The sequence below is a fragment of the Scyliorhinus torazame genome, chromosome 24 (assembly GCF_047496885.1).
Source record: "Scyliorhinus torazame isolate Kashiwa2021f chromosome 24, sScyTor2.1, whole genome shotgun sequence".
Classification (NCBI taxonomy): domain Eukaryota; kingdom Metazoa; phylum Chordata; class Chondrichthyes; order Carcharhiniformes; family Scyliorhinidae; genus Scyliorhinus; species Scyliorhinus torazame.
In genome coordinates this window covers 33,545,308-33,561,256 of record NC_092730.1, presented here as the reverse complement: position 1 = coordinate 33,561,256, position 15,949 = coordinate 33,545,308, and the positions used below count along the sequence as shown (strand labels likewise).

The following is a 15,949-nucleotide window of genomic DNA, read 5'->3' as shown; positions in this document are numbered from 1 at the left end:
CTCCCCTGGCTCACTCACTTTCCTGGTTCACTAACTCCCCTGGTTCAATCATTCTCCTGGTTCACTCACTCCCCTGGTTTACTCACTCATCCTGGTTCTCTCACTCCCCTGGTTTATTCACTCTCCTGGTTCACTCACTCTCCTGGTTCACTCACTCTCCTGGTTCACTCACTCTCCTGGTTCACTCACGCTCCTGGTTCACCCACTCTCCTGGTTCACTCACTCCCCTGGTTCACTCACTCCCCTGGTTCACTCACTCTCCTGGTTTACTCACTCTCCTGGTTAACTCACTCCCCTGGTTCTCTCTCTCTCCTGGTTCACTCACCCTCCTGGTTCACTCACTCTCCTGGTTCACTCACTCTCCTGGTTCACTCACTCTCCTGTTTCACTCACTCCCCTGGTTTATACACTCTCCTGGTTTACTCGCTCCCCTGGTTTACTCACTCTCTTGGTTTACTCGCTCCCCTGGTTTACTCACTCCCCCGGTTCACTCACTCCCCCGGTTCACTCACTCCCCCGGTTCACTCACTCCCCCGGTTCACTCACTCCCCCGGGTCACTCACTTCCCCTGGTTCACTCACTCCCCTGGTTCACTCACTCCCCTGGTTCACTCATTCCAATGGTTCACTCACTCCCCTGGTTTACTCACTCCCCGGGTTTACTCACTCCCCTCGTTCACGCACTCCCCTGTTTCACTCACTCCCCTGATTTACTCACTCTCCTGGTTCACTCACTCTCCTGGATCACTCACTCTCCTGGTTCACTGACTCCACTGGCTCACTCACTCCCCTACTTCATTCACTCTCCTGGTTCACTCACTCCCCTGGTTTACTCACTACCCTGGTTAACTCGCTCCCCTGTTTCACTCACTCTCCTGGTTCACTAACTCCCCTGGTTCACTCATTCTCCTGGTTCACACACTCCCCTGGTTCACTCACTCCTCTGATTCACTCACTCTCCTGGTTTACTCACTCCCCGGGTTTACTCACTCCCCGGGTTCACTCACTCCCCTGATTCACTCACTCTCCTGGTTCACTCACTCTCCTGGTTCACTCACTCCCCTGGTTCACTCACTCCCCTGGTTCACTCACTCCCCTGGTTCACTCACTCGCCTGGTTCACTCACTCCCCTGGTTCACTCACACTCCTGGTTCACTCACACCCCTGGTTTACTCCGGTTCCCTTGCTCCCTCGGTTCACTCGCTCCCCCGGTTCACTCACTCCCCCGCTTCACTCACTCCCCCGCTTCACTCACTCCCCCGCTTCACTCACTCCCCCGGTTCACTCACTCCCCCGGTTCACTCACTCCCCCGCTTCACTCACTCCCCCGCTTCACTCACTCCCCCGCTTCACTCACTCCCCCGCTTCACTCACTCCCCCGGTTCACTCACTCCCCCGGTTCACTCACTCCCCCGGTTCACTCACTTCCCCGGTTCACTCACTCCCCTAATTTACTCACTCCCCTAATTTACTCACTCTCCTGGTTCACTCACTCTCCTGATTCACTCTCTCTCCTGGTTCACTCACTCCCCTGGTTCACTCACTCTCCTTGTTCACTAACTCCATTGGTTCACTCACTCTCCTGGTTCATTCACTCCTCTAGTTCACTCACTCCCCTGGTTCACTCACACTCCTGGTTCACTCACTCCCCTGGTTTACTCCGGTTCCCTTGCTCCCTCGGTTCACTCGCTCCCCCGGTTCACTCACTCCCCCGCTTCACTCACTCCCCCGCTTCACTCACTCCCCCGCTTCACTCACTCCCCCGGTTCACTCACTCCCCCGCTTCACTCACTCCCCCGGTTCACTCACTCCCCCGGTTCACTCACTCCCCCGGTTCACTCACTCCCCCGCTTCACTCACTCCCCCGCTTCACTCACTCCCCCGCTTCACTCACTCCCCCGCTTCACTCACTCCCCCGGTTCACTCACTCCCCCGGTTCACTCACTCCCCCGGTTCACTCACTCCCCTAATTTACTCACTCCCCTAATTTACTCACTCTCCTGGTTCACTCACTCTCCTGATTTACTCTCTCTCCTGGTTCACTCACTCCCCTGGTTCACTCACTCTCCTTGTTCACTAACTCCATTGGTTCACTCACTCTACTGGTTCATTCACTCCTCTAGTTCACTCACTCCACTGGTTCACTCACTCCCCTGGTTCACTCACTCCCCTGGCTCACTCACTCCCCTGGCTCACTCACTTTCCTGGCTCACTAACTCCCCTGGTTCACTCATTCTCCTGGTTCACTCACTCCCATGGTTCACTCACTCCCCTGGTTCACTCCCTCCCCTTGTTCACTCACTCTCCTGGTGCACTCACTCTCCTGGTTTACTCACTCCCCTGGTTTACTTACTCATCCTGGTTCTCTCACTCCCCTGGTTTATTCACTCTCCTGGTTCACTCACTCTCCTGGTTCACTCACTCTCCTGGTTCACTCACTCTCCTGGTTCACCCACTCTCCTGGTTCACTCACTCCCCTGGTTCACTCACTCTCCTGGTTTACTCACTCTCCTGGTTTACTCACTCTCCTGGTTCACTCACTCTCCTGGTTCACTCACTCTCCTGGTTTACTCACTCTCCTGGTTTACTCACTCTCCTGGTTCACTCACTCTCCTGTTTCACTCACTCCCCTGGTTTACACACTCCTGGTTTACTCGCTCCCCTGGTTTACTCACTCTCCTGGTTTACTCGCTCCCCTGGTTTACTCACTCCCCCGGTTCACTCACTTCCCCGGTTCACTCACTCCCCTGGTTCACTCACTTCCCCGGTTCACTCACTCCCCTGGTTCACTCACTCTCCTGGTTCACTTACTCCCCTGGTTCACTCACTCTCCAGGTTCACTCACTCCCCTGATTTACTCACTCCCCTGATTTACTCACTCCCCTGATTTACTCACTCCCCTAATTTACTCACTCCCCTAATTTACTCACTCCCCTAATTTACTCACTCTCCTGGTTCACTCACTCTCCTGGTTCACTCTCTCTCCTGGTTCACTCACTCTCCTGGTTCACTCACTCTCCTGTTTAACTCACTCCCCTGGTTTACTCACTCTCCTGGTTTACTCGCTCCCCTGGTTTACTCACTCTCCTGGTTTGCTCACTCCGCTGGTTCGCTCACTCCCCTGATTCACTCACTCTCCTGGGTTACTCACTCCCCTGATTCACTCACTCTCCTGGGTTACTCACTCCACGGGTTTACTCACTCTCCTGGTTCACTCACTCTCCTGGTTCACTCACTCTGCTGGTTCACTCACTCTCCTGGTTCACTCACTCTCCTGGTTCACTCACTCTCCCGGTTTACTCGCTCCCCTGGTTTACTCGCTCCCCTGGTTTACTCGCTCTCCTGGTTGAGAGGCAGCATGGTTTTGTGAAGGGGAGGTCATGTCTCACTAACTTGATAGAGTTTTTCGAAGAGTTCACAAAGATGATTGATGCAGGTAGAGCAGTGAATGTTGTCTATATGGACTTCAGTAAGGCCTTTGACAAGGTCCCTCATGGAAGACTGACACAAAAGTTGAAGTCACACGGGATCAGGGGTGAGCTGGCAAGGTGGATACAGAACTGGCAAGGTCATAGAAGGGAGAGAATAGCAATGGAAGGGTGCTTTTCTAATTGGAGGACTGTGACTAGTGGTGTTCCACAGGGATCTGTGCTGGAACCTTTGCTGTTCATCGTATATATAAATGATTTGGAGGAAAATGTAACTGGTCTGATTCGTAAGTTTGCAGATGACACAGTGGTTGGTGGAGTTGCAGATAGTTATGAGGACTATCAGAGGATACAGAAGGAGTTAGATCGTTTGGCGGCTTGGGCGGAGAGATGACAGTTGGAGTTTAATCCAGACAAATGTGAGGTAATGCATTTCGGAAGGTCTAATGCAGGTCGGGAATATTCAGTGAATGGTAGAACCCTCAAGAGTATTGAAAGTCAAAGAGATCCAGCAGTACAGGTCCACAGGTCATTGAAAGGGGCAACACAGGTGGAGAGTTGTCAAGAAGGCATAGTCCATGCCTGCGTTCATTGGCCGGGGCATTGAGTACAAGAATTGGTAAGTCATGTTGCAGCTGTATAGAACCTTAGGCCACACTTGGAGTTCAGTGTTCAATTCTGGTCGCCACACTACCAGAAGTATGTGGAGGCTTTAGAGAGGGCGCAGTAGAGATTTACCAGGATGGTGCCTGGTATGGAGGACATTTGCAATGAGGAGCGGTTGAATAAACTCGGTTTGTTCTCACTGGAACGGCGGAGGTTGAGGGGCGACCTGTTAGAGGTCTATAAATTTATGAGGGGCATAGTCAGAGGCTTTTCCTCAGGGTAGAGGGGTCCATTACTAGAGGGCATAGGTTTAAGGTGCGAGGGTCAAAGTTTAGAGTAGATGTACGTGGCAAGTGTTTTTACACAGAGCACAGTGGGTGCCTGGAACTCGCTGTCGGAGGACGTGGTGGAAGCAGGGACGATATTGACATTTAAGGGGCATCTTGACAAATACATGAATAGGATGGGAATAGAGGTATACGGACCCAGGAAGTGTTGAAGGTTGTAGTTTAGTCGGGCAGCATGGTTGGCACGGGCTTGGAGGGCCGAAGGGCCTGTTACTGTGCTGTACTTTTCTTTGTTCTCCTTTCGATTGACACACTTCTCTGGTATCACCATTCTCATGATTCACACAATCTTCTGATGAATACACTCCCTGCTTTATACATTCCCCTGTTGTACACACTGCCCTGGTTTACACACTCTCTGGTTTACAAACTCTCAGGTTTACATAATTTTTAGTGTGCACATTCTCATGGTTTTGCACACTCTCCTGGTTTACACTCACTAATTTTAAACACTCTCCTGGATGGAAACTCCCCTGGTTGTAAACATTCCTCTGATTTCCTGGTGCCCGGATTGTGGAAGTGCCTCCCCTCCACACAGAAAGTCCAGCTCTATGAGTTCATCCTTATCCTTGTTTCTCTGTCACACTCTCTATTTTTCTTGTCTTTCTCTCTCATTTTCAATATGTCATCAGGAGTGTTGTGGACACAGTGATAACACGTGTAACACTGGCCCTCACTGTGAACACTGGACACAGTGATAACACGTGTAACACTGGTCCTCACTGTGAACACTGGACACAGTGATAACACGTGTAACACTGGCCCTCACTGTGAACACTGGACACAGCGATAACACGTGTAACACTGGCACTCACTGTGAACACTGGACACAGTGATAACACGTGTAACACTGGCCCTCACTGTGAACACAGCTGCCGTGTTGTGGGTGAGTCGGTCACTGTCCCACCTCCACACAGAAAGTTCGGCTCTGTGAGTCAATCTTTATTTTTAAAATTTGCTGTTGGGATCAGAATGGTCAGAATGTGTGTGTCACTGTGAAAATCTCCACTCTCAGAGGGGGTGGGATTATTCTTTAACTGGGTGTCCCTGCTTGTTGAGTTTGGGGTTCAGTGTTACCCGGCAGTGCAGGAGGATCACATCAAGCAGGAAAATCTCCACTGATAGAGAGGAGATCAATTTTATTTTCACCTTCACGAAAGGTGGGCCATCAATGAATTTAGTTTTTAAAATATGACTGGCTGCTGCCGGGTATTTAGGTAAACAGAAAACTCAGAGAGTTGAACAGTAATTAAGACACGGATTGGGAACAAGTGCTGAGAAGAGGGAGAATTCTGCCCTGGGAAATGTCATTTCCAGACCTTGTGTGTGGATGTGAATATTGTGGAAGAGAGAGTGTGTGAAAGGGGCGGGCCAAACAGGAGAAACCAACTGTGTTTGTGTGTCCGCTCTGACCAGGAGATCTCCCAATCCCTCTGGGACTAAATGGAAATATTTTTCATTCCAACAATCCCCCTGTTCCCCCCCTACTTTTCCAAGTTGGATTTCAGGGCAGTTTCGATGCTGCTTTCCAGATTTCTGTGGAAAGGTTGGGAAAATGAGAGCGATCGGGTGAGAGAGCGCGAACAGTGCATCAGTAAAACGGGTTTAAATGCAAAATGGAGCCTTCAAATCGCGTGAAACCTTTTCTACAGCAAACATGAGAGTGTGAGAGACAGGAAGGAATTATCCTGGGACACTGTGGAGCTGGAATTTGAGTGGAATTGGAGAGTTTGGGACGAGAGAAAAACACAGAGAGGCAGCAGCAGCCTGGAGCTGAGAGCAGGTTGTCTCCGCCCCGTCCGCTCGCTGCCTTTAAGTTGCTCAGTGCCGCCACCAGAGGCTTCATTTCTCACCCACATTGACGGAGAGATTTTGTGCAGAGTCTCGGACATGAGCGATAGTGCAGCCGCCGAAACGGCTCCTCCAGCCGCCGCCCCAGTCAAGGCTGTCAAGAAGCAGAAGGCGGTTCCCCGGAAGAAACAAGAAGGTCCCGGGCTGGGCGAGCTGATCCTCCAGATTGTGGCGGAAAGCGGCGATCGCAAGGGGGTTTCCTTACAGGCCATAAAGAAGGCGCTGCGGAGCAAAGGGGTCGATGTGGATAAACGGGGGGCCCAGATCAAGCAAAGTGTCAGGAGGGAATTGGCTAAAGGCACCTTGGCTCAGGTCAAGGGCACGGGCGCCTCCGGCTCTTTCAAGATCGTTAAGAAGACAAGCGGGGGGAAAGTGATGAAGACCGGAGCAGGCAAGAAACCATCAGTGAAGAAACCAGCAGCCAAGAAATCTCCCAAGAAAACATCAGCCACGAAAACTTCAGTGAAGAAACCAGCAGCCAAGAAATCTCCCAAGAAACCAGCAGCCAAGAAATCTCCCAAGAAACCAGCAGCCAAGAAATCTCCCAAGAAACCAGCAGCCAAGAAGGCGGCAACTCCCAAAAAGAGCGCGAAGAAAGCAGCCCCGAAGAAAAAGTCACCTGTGAAAAAGACCACGGGCAGAATAAATCCGACCCAATTGAAGGCCAAGCCCAAAGTCAAATCAGCAACGGCTAAGAAACCAGCAAAGAAGTGAAAGAAGGCGAGCAAATTGTAAACCTCTGAACCCAAAGGCTCTTATCAGAGCCACCCACATCTCTCAGGAAAGAGCTGATCCCCCGACCAATGAATCGCTGTCCCGGTGCTGGGAGCAGATTTCAGATAGAAATGTCAATCCAGTATTACCGCTCACTCGCTGACATGCTCTGCACCGGGCCTCTCCCCCCACTCTGCACTAAAACACAGGGATGTTGCTGCCTCTTCCTAACCGGGGATGTGTCCGGGGGAACAGTCACAGTTTGTGTTAGTTTCACCATTCACAGATTCAGGGGAGAGTCTGTAAAAGAGGTAACAGGGCGGAGAAATCCCGCCTCACAACATAAACACTTTATATCAGCTGGAAGGGGTGTTAGTAAAATTCCCAACCCGTCTGGGAGAGGAGTTGTGGGGATGGAATCGGAGCTGGGGTTGAAATAGGAGCAGATAGTTGGGCTGGTTCTAGAAAGGAGTGAACTTAGGCGGGAATATTACTGACAAGTCTGGATTTAATAGATCTGCGTTTCTAACTAGCTGCTGTCTGATGTTGCAGTTTGTACGTGTTGTTCAGAGCCCTCTTTTCACTTCTGTTTGGAATATAAAATGTGGGTTGGAGCAGGCAGGAGGCGGAGCTGGATGATCAAAGACATTTCACTGCTCTGTCTGTCACTCAGTCCGCTCCCGCCTCTCTCTCTCAGTCAGGTCGGGGCGGGCTGTATAATAAGGGAAAGAGCAGCAGCTCGTCTCATTCAGCAACGATTTGACTGAACAAGCATCATGTCTGGCAGAGGGAAAGGAGGCAAAGGACTGGGTAAAGGCGGAGCAAAGCGGCACCGCAAAGTGCTTCGTGATAACATCCAGGGCATCACCAAACCAGCAATCCGCCGCCTGGCTCGTCGTGGCGGGGTTAAGCGCATCTCGGGTTTGATCTATGAGGAGACTCGCGGGGTGCTGAAGGTTTTCCTGGAGAATGTGATCAGGGACGCGGTCACCTACACTGAACACGCGAAGCGCAAGACCGTCACCGCCATGGATGTGGTTTACGCTCTCAAACGCCAGGGCCGCACTCTCTATGGATTCGGCGGCTGAGAAAATCAATTTGACAATTTAACAAAATCCAAAGGCTCTTTTAAGAGCCGCCCAAATCCTCACAATGAGACCACTGACCTTAGAATGGTAGCAGAATAACTCATCGAGCTGCTTTAGCGACTCATAGCTTGGAAACCTCGATTTCCTGTTAAAACGGGTGGCGTTAGAGCAGGAAATCCTTTCCGAGCATTGATTTCTGTTTTCACTCTTTTGAAGAGCCGGTGCAGATTCGATGGGCCGAATGGTCTGCAGTATAAATTCTATAATTCGGCGACATAGTTGTACAGTCTGAAACACGAAACCTTTCTCCGAGGTCAAACCTGTAACCGCGCACAATGAACACTGACATTGATCAGAGACACTGTTTACATAACTGATCTGTAAACACCGCCTCCTCCATCCATCTCCCCCAGAACAGTCGCTGAACGAATCAGCCACTTTTCCCTTTCATACCTATCGCTCTTTGCATTGAAAGAACCGATATCGCTGATCAGATAAAAATGAGACAGAATTCCGCCCCTCAATACGAGACAAAAATGGCACCAGGAATCATTGAGAAGTTTTTCACATTTACAACTTGAGATTGAGTTTTGATTTTTTCGGTTTTGTCAAATATCCGTTCCTGGTCCCTGTGAAATTGGCGGGCTTTTTGAAATTGATGGGGTGTCAAATGCAGGTCCACCAATCAGGGCCCTGATATTCTTCCCAATCATCGCTCTTTTCAAACTTGTCCACGGGATCGGGCTGCATCCAATGAGGAGAAGTGGGCGGTCACTATAATGTCTTAAATAGGCAGCGAGAGAGCGGCGCCAGCATTCTCAGCGTGTGCGTTTCCCCCAGTTTCACATCATGGCCAGGACCAAGCAGACAGCGCGCAAATCGACCGGAGGCAAAGCTCCTCGCAAACAGCTGGCTACCAAAGCGGCCCGCAAGAGCGCTCCAGCCACGGGCGGAGTGAAGAAGCCCCATCGCTACAGACCCGGCACTGTGGCTCTGAGGGAGATCCGCCGCTACCAGAAATCCACCGAGCTGCTGATCCGCAAACTGCCCTTCCAGCGCCTGGTGCGAGAGATCGCTCAGGACTTCAAGACAGACCTGCGCTTCCAGAGCTCCGCCGTCATGGCCCTGCAGGAGGCCAGCGAGGCTTACCTGGTGGGGCTCTTTGAGGACACCAACCTGTGCGCCATCCACGCCAAGCGAGTCACCATCATGCCCAAAGACATCCAGCTGGCCCGCCGCATCCGCGGGGAACGCGCCTAAAACTCGGCTTCAGCACCAACAGCAACAAAGGCTCTTTTAAGAGCCACCAGGTCTGTCAGGAAGGGAGCTTCACCACCCAATACTCATTTGACGTGATTTCGAATATAAGCATGGGCTTTAGGAAGCTTTATTGAAATCACATACCAGAATTAATAGCATGGAATGCATTTATGAAATGAACATCGCTTATTGTCACTAGTGGGTTTCAAATAAAATTACTGTGAAAAGACCACACATTCCGCCGCCTGTTCGGGGACGCTGGAAGGGAAGTAGCAGAACAAAATCTATAGTGTCAAAAAATAATTCGCTCTTTTTCAGATAAAGTGAGTGGCTCTGAAAAGAGCCTTTGTGTTATTAGATTAAAGAATGGTCGCTTCACTTCTTGCCGGCGCCAGCGCTGGTTTTCTTGGGCAGCAGCACGGCCTGGATATTAGGCAGCACCCCGCCCTGAGCGATGGTCACCCCTCCCAGCAGCTTGTTGAGCTCCTCGTCGTTGCGGACGGCCAGCTGCAGGTGCCTGGGGATGATGCGGGTCTTCTTGTTGTCCCGGGCCGCGTTGCCGGCCAGCTCGAGGATTTCAGCGGTCAGATACTCGAGCACAGCAGCCAGATAGACCGGGGCTCCGGCCCCCACACGCTGGGCATAGTTCCCCTTTCTCAGGTGCCTGTGAACACGGCCCACCGGGAACTGCAGTCCAGCCCGGGAGGAGCGAGACTTGGCCTTGGCCCGAGCTTTACCGCTGGTCTTTCCTCTTCCAGACATTGTCACAATCTCACAAACGCTTTCACACAGAATGAGGTAACCCGCCCACATTCACTTCTCTTATAGCTTCAGGAGGAATGGCGGTGCACACATTGCTGATTGGTTATCTGAACAACATTGCGGAGTCTGCTTCAACGTGACCAATCAGATATCTGTTTGAAGCACCAATCAGGGGGATCCAGGGTATTGAGGTCGGAAAGTTTGGGCGCCAAATGTTCAGATTCCAACCGAAGATTGATTTCAAAGCTTAAAAGAGCGCGAAAAGATTTAAAAAAGAGAAAATTGAATAGGGACCGTAAAAAATGTGAATACATCGATGAATTTTGAGTGTAAGAATGTTGGATTCTCTCTCTATCCCTAGACCACAGTTTCTCTTCATCTGTCAGTTTCTGATTTCGTGCTTTCTCTGTAACTGACAACAAACCCAAAATAAATTAAAGCAAAATAATGCGTTGTTGCAAATGTGAATTAAGGAGAACGTGCTGGATAAACTCAGCATGTCCGGAGGCATCTTTGTAAACGTTTTGAATCTGCAGAACGTGGATTTAGATCCGAAACTGTCTTCAAAATTTTTTACAATTTGCAGTCCAGTCGGGTTTAATCTGGCTGCTGTTTAAAACGCTCTCAGTCGCCGACAGAATGTCAAATATACGGCCAAGTGAAAATTTTATAATTTGTTTCCATATTGTATACTGCTTCCTCAGTGGTAAAAGTGGAGTGAGCAATTTGGAGCTCGTGTCAGTATTGACATGGAGTTTTCCCACACCACTGGTGTGCTTTCAATAAACTGATCGATTATTGAGTAAACCTGAACATAAATGGAAAGGGAGGTTTTTCGGAACCTGAACACAAATTGAAAGGGAGGTTTTGGAGTTCTATTGTCTCTCCAAATCTAGCGACAGGGACCGAATATGACCAAGTCAGAAACCAAAGACACACAGCGTCACCGAGCAGTCACAAAATTATGGGACTTTATTATCAAGGCACGAAGGATGTTATGTTCCAGTGAAACGCTATTTGAACGGATTTGGCTATTCTTAAACTGATACTTGAAAATATGATAGTTTGGCTGCTTTGCAGAAATTGTGGGTGGCTCTTAAAAGAGCCGTTGGGTTTTGATGAGTTTGAGAACAGTTTTACTTGGAGCTGGTGTACTTGGTCACCGCCTTTGTCCCTTCCGACACGGCGTGCTTGGCCAGTTCCCCGGGCAGCAGCAGGCGCACGGCGGTCTGGATCTCCCGGGAGCTGATGGTGCTGCGCTTGTTGTAATGGGCCAGGCGGGAAGCCTCACCCGCGATGCGCTCGAAAATATCGTTGACGAACGAGTTCATGATGCTCATGGCCTTGGAGGAGATGCCGGTGTCGGGGTGAACCTGCTTCATCACTTTGTAGATGTAGATGGAGTAACTCTCCTTCCTGGCTCGTCTCCTCTTCTTGTTGCCCTTCACTGGTACCTTCTTCTGGGTTTTCTTAGCGCCCTTCTTGGGAGCTGGAGCTTTCTTGTCCTCAGCCATGGTAAGAGCAAACTGCAGACACACAATAACTGAGAATTGCCACACAACTGTTCTTTTCTCGACTAACTCAGTGAACTATGTTAATGAAGGATGGGTGAGAGACCAAGTCACCATTGGTGAATTTAGAATGCTGAGACATCTACGAGCATCTGATTGGTTGTTTCAGGTACCCAATTAGAGCAACTGCCCCGCCCATCCACAAACTTCTGTGGCCAGTCAGATTCCCCTAATTGACACATTGCTCTGACTCTGGGCCTCCCTCTGCCGGCAGCAGCACATTCTCTCTGCTGGTAATAACACGTCACTCTCCAGGGGCTGTCCCGGGTGCCGGCTATACCGCGCATGCGTGCCCACTCAGCCCGATCAGGCGGTGCGCATGCGCGGTACACAGCGGGCCGGACCGCCTCCTCCTGACGTCACCGGGCTGTCCAAGGGCAGCTTCTTTGAAGCAACAGCAGGTTGAAGCGGCGCCAGAGAGCAGATCCTCCATTTTGTAGCTGGCAGCTGTGAAGAATTGAAAATGGACGGTTTTGTAATAAGGAAGAGAGGGTCAGAGACACAAACAGGCCCGGATCACACATCTAAATCTGTGGGAGAGAGTCGCTGAGGAGAGTCCACAGCAACACAAAGCAGAGCTGGGGTGAGCTCCACGGCCTCTGCTCAACAACCCATTAAGAAGAAGCTGGAAACAGGAACACAGCAGAATAAAGGTGATATTTGAAGGTATGTCTTTATAAATTGTGCCAATGCAAATCAGGATCCCCTCTGGCTGATTTGTTTGCTGATGAAACGTGGAAGCTCTCTATGTCTTACCTTGCAGACATCTTTTCAATTCTAAACACACTGAACCGCAAATTGTCAGGGAAGGAGGATGATTGCTTTTGGCGCTGTGAAGAATTTGATGCTTTCCAAAAGTCATTGAACGTTAGGCAACTGCGCGTAGAAAGCCAAACCTACTACATGTTCCCCACACTGCAATGACATCTCGAAGAAAACGGTTAGGAAGGGAACTGTCGATAGACTGGCTGCGCTGAACAACAGTTTATATCGCTATTTTCCAGAGGAGAAGTTTCAGATTTTGAGAGAGAATTAGTTGGTGAAAACTCCCTTTGAGTTCGAGACCCCAGACTCAATTTACTGATTTATAGCTGACTCCAAATGTACAAACTGAGCTTCTGCACCTTACCTGTGACAGCACATTAAAAATACGGCACAACTCCATGAGGTTTTCAGAATTCTGGCATAGCATCTCCGAGGAGTATCCAGTACGGAGTAAAACAAGCATTCTTTTGCTATTACACATCACAAGGATCTACATGTTCAAGGTTGGATTTTTCATCCTCAAAAGGATGAAGACAGCACACAGGAACCAGCTGAACTCTGCACCTGATACACGCACTGCCCTCTCCTCTAAACCTGATTGGAGTGAGATCATAAGGACCAAGCAAGTTCACCTACTGGATTAAAGGTAAGAGAACATAGTGGGTCACGGAGGTCAGCTGGTGTGGGTCCCAAAGGCTGGCCAGCATGGGTCCCAAAGGATAGCCGGTTGGTTAAAATGGGTCGCAGGTTAAAACAGTTTAAAAGTACTGCTCTGTAAAATTCTGCTGATTCAGTTCATCCACTTTTCCTTCATTTACCAGGACTAACTGATCGAATGTCATTGATGTAGTACATATGTTACAGATAAGAATATTTATAACTGAAGCAGAATGGAAAAGGCAGTTTCAGACATCAGGACAAGACCAGGTCTCATGCTACAAGAAGAGACCTGCGCACTGATACATTGTTCGAATTATTATTGGTAAACATGCAGTTACTGAAGAAGAATTTTAAAATCCAGGTTTGGCAGTATGTCATGGTGCTCATTACAGAGAAAGTGCTGCAAACTGCTCCGAACTGTTTGTCAACAATTCAAGTGGAGACTGGAGAAGCTTTCAACTGGAGCTGAGTTCATAGATTTCATCGAGCCTACAGTGGCCATTCGGCCCATCAAGTCTCCAACGGCCCTTGGAAAGAGCATATTAATAATAATAGATTGTCACAAGTAGGCTTCAATGAAGTTACTGTGAAAAGCCACAGTCGCCACATTCTGGCGCCTGTTCGGGGAGGCCGGCACGGGAATTGAACCCACGCTGCTGGCCGTGTTCTGCATTACAAGCCAGCTGCTTAGCCCACTGTGCTAAACCAGCCCTCCCCAACTACTACCTAAGCTCACACCTAAACCCTATCCCCACACCTCCACCCTCCCCGGAAATCTTCCCTCACCTTTTTTGGGCACTAAAGACAATTTAGCACAGCCAATCCACATAACCTGCACATCTTTGGACTGGGAGGAAACCGGAGCACCCAGAGGAAACATGGGGAGAACGTGTGACTCAGTTGACTGTGTAAACCAGGGGAGTGTTCAAATCAAATTCAATTTCAAATTGGAAAGGGGTGAAAATGAAGCCAGTCAGTGAAATGTTAGTTTGCAGAAAGTGAGAGTTTCAGGGGCTGAGTGACAGCGTAATAACAAACAAGCTGCAGGCAATGACTGCAAATTGAATATCTCGTTGGGACAAACACACAGCTACAAAGGTGATTGGTTGAGCCCGAGGGCGCAGGGCCACTTGCAGCCACACACACACAGGGTCTCAGACTTGCGGGAGTGGAGCAGCTGCTTTGCTGCTGGAGGTGGGAGTGAGACTACCTGTGGCCTGTTGCTGCTCCCTCCCGGGGTGAAGGCCCTGACCTCTGTCCTCCCACCCTTCTCCCTGAGGTGGGACCCCATGGGGCCTGGTGCTGTTTCCCCTCCCGGGGTGAAGACCCTGCCTTTGGTCCTCCCGCCCCTCTGCCTGAGGTGGGAGTGGGACCGCTTGCGGCTGCTGTTAAGAAAAGGACTTTGTTTCGGGCCCCCACAGGGCTGAAGAGCGCCGTCTGCCCACCATTCCCACCCCCTGTGGCGGGTGTGGGGCAGCTTGGGACATTGATTTCGGCCCCTCCAGGGCTGAAGAACGCTGCCCCGCTTACAGTGACTATCTGCTGTTGCCCTGCAGCTCCTTCCCTTGTGGCACCTGCTGTTGTGGGGCCACGTCGTTCCCCATGTACCCTGATCTCAGTTACAAGGCCATGCCGTACCAGGGCCAGTAACCCAGGGGCATCCTCCACTCTGCTGGGGGCAGGGCGGACAAGTCACTCTGCGGGGAAGACAGCCTCCTCGCCCTTCCGCCTCCTAACGCAGCAACTTGGGGTCAAATGTTATGCCCACCCAACCATGGCCATCGAGGCGTGCACTCGTGCGATGGCCGGGGTCATCAGCCCTTTGGCCATCGTAGCCGCCTCTAGGATGTACGGTAAGGCCGTGTTTTTCCTGCGGGCCGAGCAGGCGGTCTACCGTGTCCTCGAAAGGGGGCTCACAGTGGGTGTGGGACACGTGGTGCTGGACCCACTGGAGGCCACTGCCGAATGTGTCGTTCCTTCAAACGTCCCGCTCTACCTCCCCACCGAGCTCCTCCTCCCCATCTCAACTTCCTGGGGGAGGTCTGGTCCGGGGTGGCGCCGCTGACACTCGGCCTGCGGGACACTTCCCTCTGTCATGAATACTCCTTCCGGCGTCAGGGTTTTGTCTGCCTGACCCGGGAGGAGGTCATGGAGGGAGGATTTGTGGCTCCCCACCAAGGGAAGGATCACAAAGTGATCTGGTCTGCGGATGGCATGCGGTGCCATGCCTGAAGTGGGCTGGGGCATATTCGCCGGAACTGCCCCACCCTAACGGCCACTGCCAACACCATCTCCAGGCCGGCCATGGCTGGCACTGCCCCCCTCTCCTCTACCACCTGTCTGCCCAGCAGCCGGCCCCTGACAACACCTCGGCTGTTGGTGGCCTAAAAAGGCCAAACGGAAGACGGCGCGATGGTCGGACGGGGCCCACCCACACCTTGGCCCCATCACGAGTACTGACCCCGTGCCCGTCCCAACCAACACAGAGGCCGCAGCCTCACCTCGCGATGCCGCCGCCACCTCACAACAACATGAGGGGCCTGGAGAGACCAACACACGGGCTCCGGAGGGCGGTGGGGACCCTGTGTACAGTCCCGAGCTGGATGCTGTTCCGGCCCCACCACAGTACCAGGGGCTCGGCGATGCGGAGGGGGGGGCATTGCAGAGGGTGGGGGGGGGGATGCTGCCGAGGGCCCTCCAGCAGTGGTGGCCCCGCAGCAACATCAGCTTGTCCCCCGCAAGCGTCAGCGGCCTGGGTTGCAGGTGGTGGTGGATCTCGCTCCCCCCTCCCCAGGCGAGCGGGGTTGAGTATCTCCTGTGTTTATTTCCATCACCCTGATGCCCAGCCCCGTTAAAAAGGCCAAAGCAGCCTCCAGTGCCGCCGAGGCGACCGAGCTG

The 15,949-nt window shown here is 51.5% G+C and overlaps 1 long non-coding RNA gene across 1 annotated transcript in view; it reads left to right on the top strand.

Moving 5' to 3' along the window:
* Positions 1–11,973: 11,973 nt before the first annotated feature.
* Positions 11,974–15,949, top strand: part of LOC140399994 (uncharacterized) — a 58,768-nt gene continuing 54,792 nt past the window's right edge. The window contains exon 1 of the long non-coding RNA XR_011937945.1: positions 11,974–13,037. This is a non-coding gene — a long non-coding RNA (uncharacterized lncRNA). The remainder of the gene's footprint in view (positions 13,038–15,949) is intronic.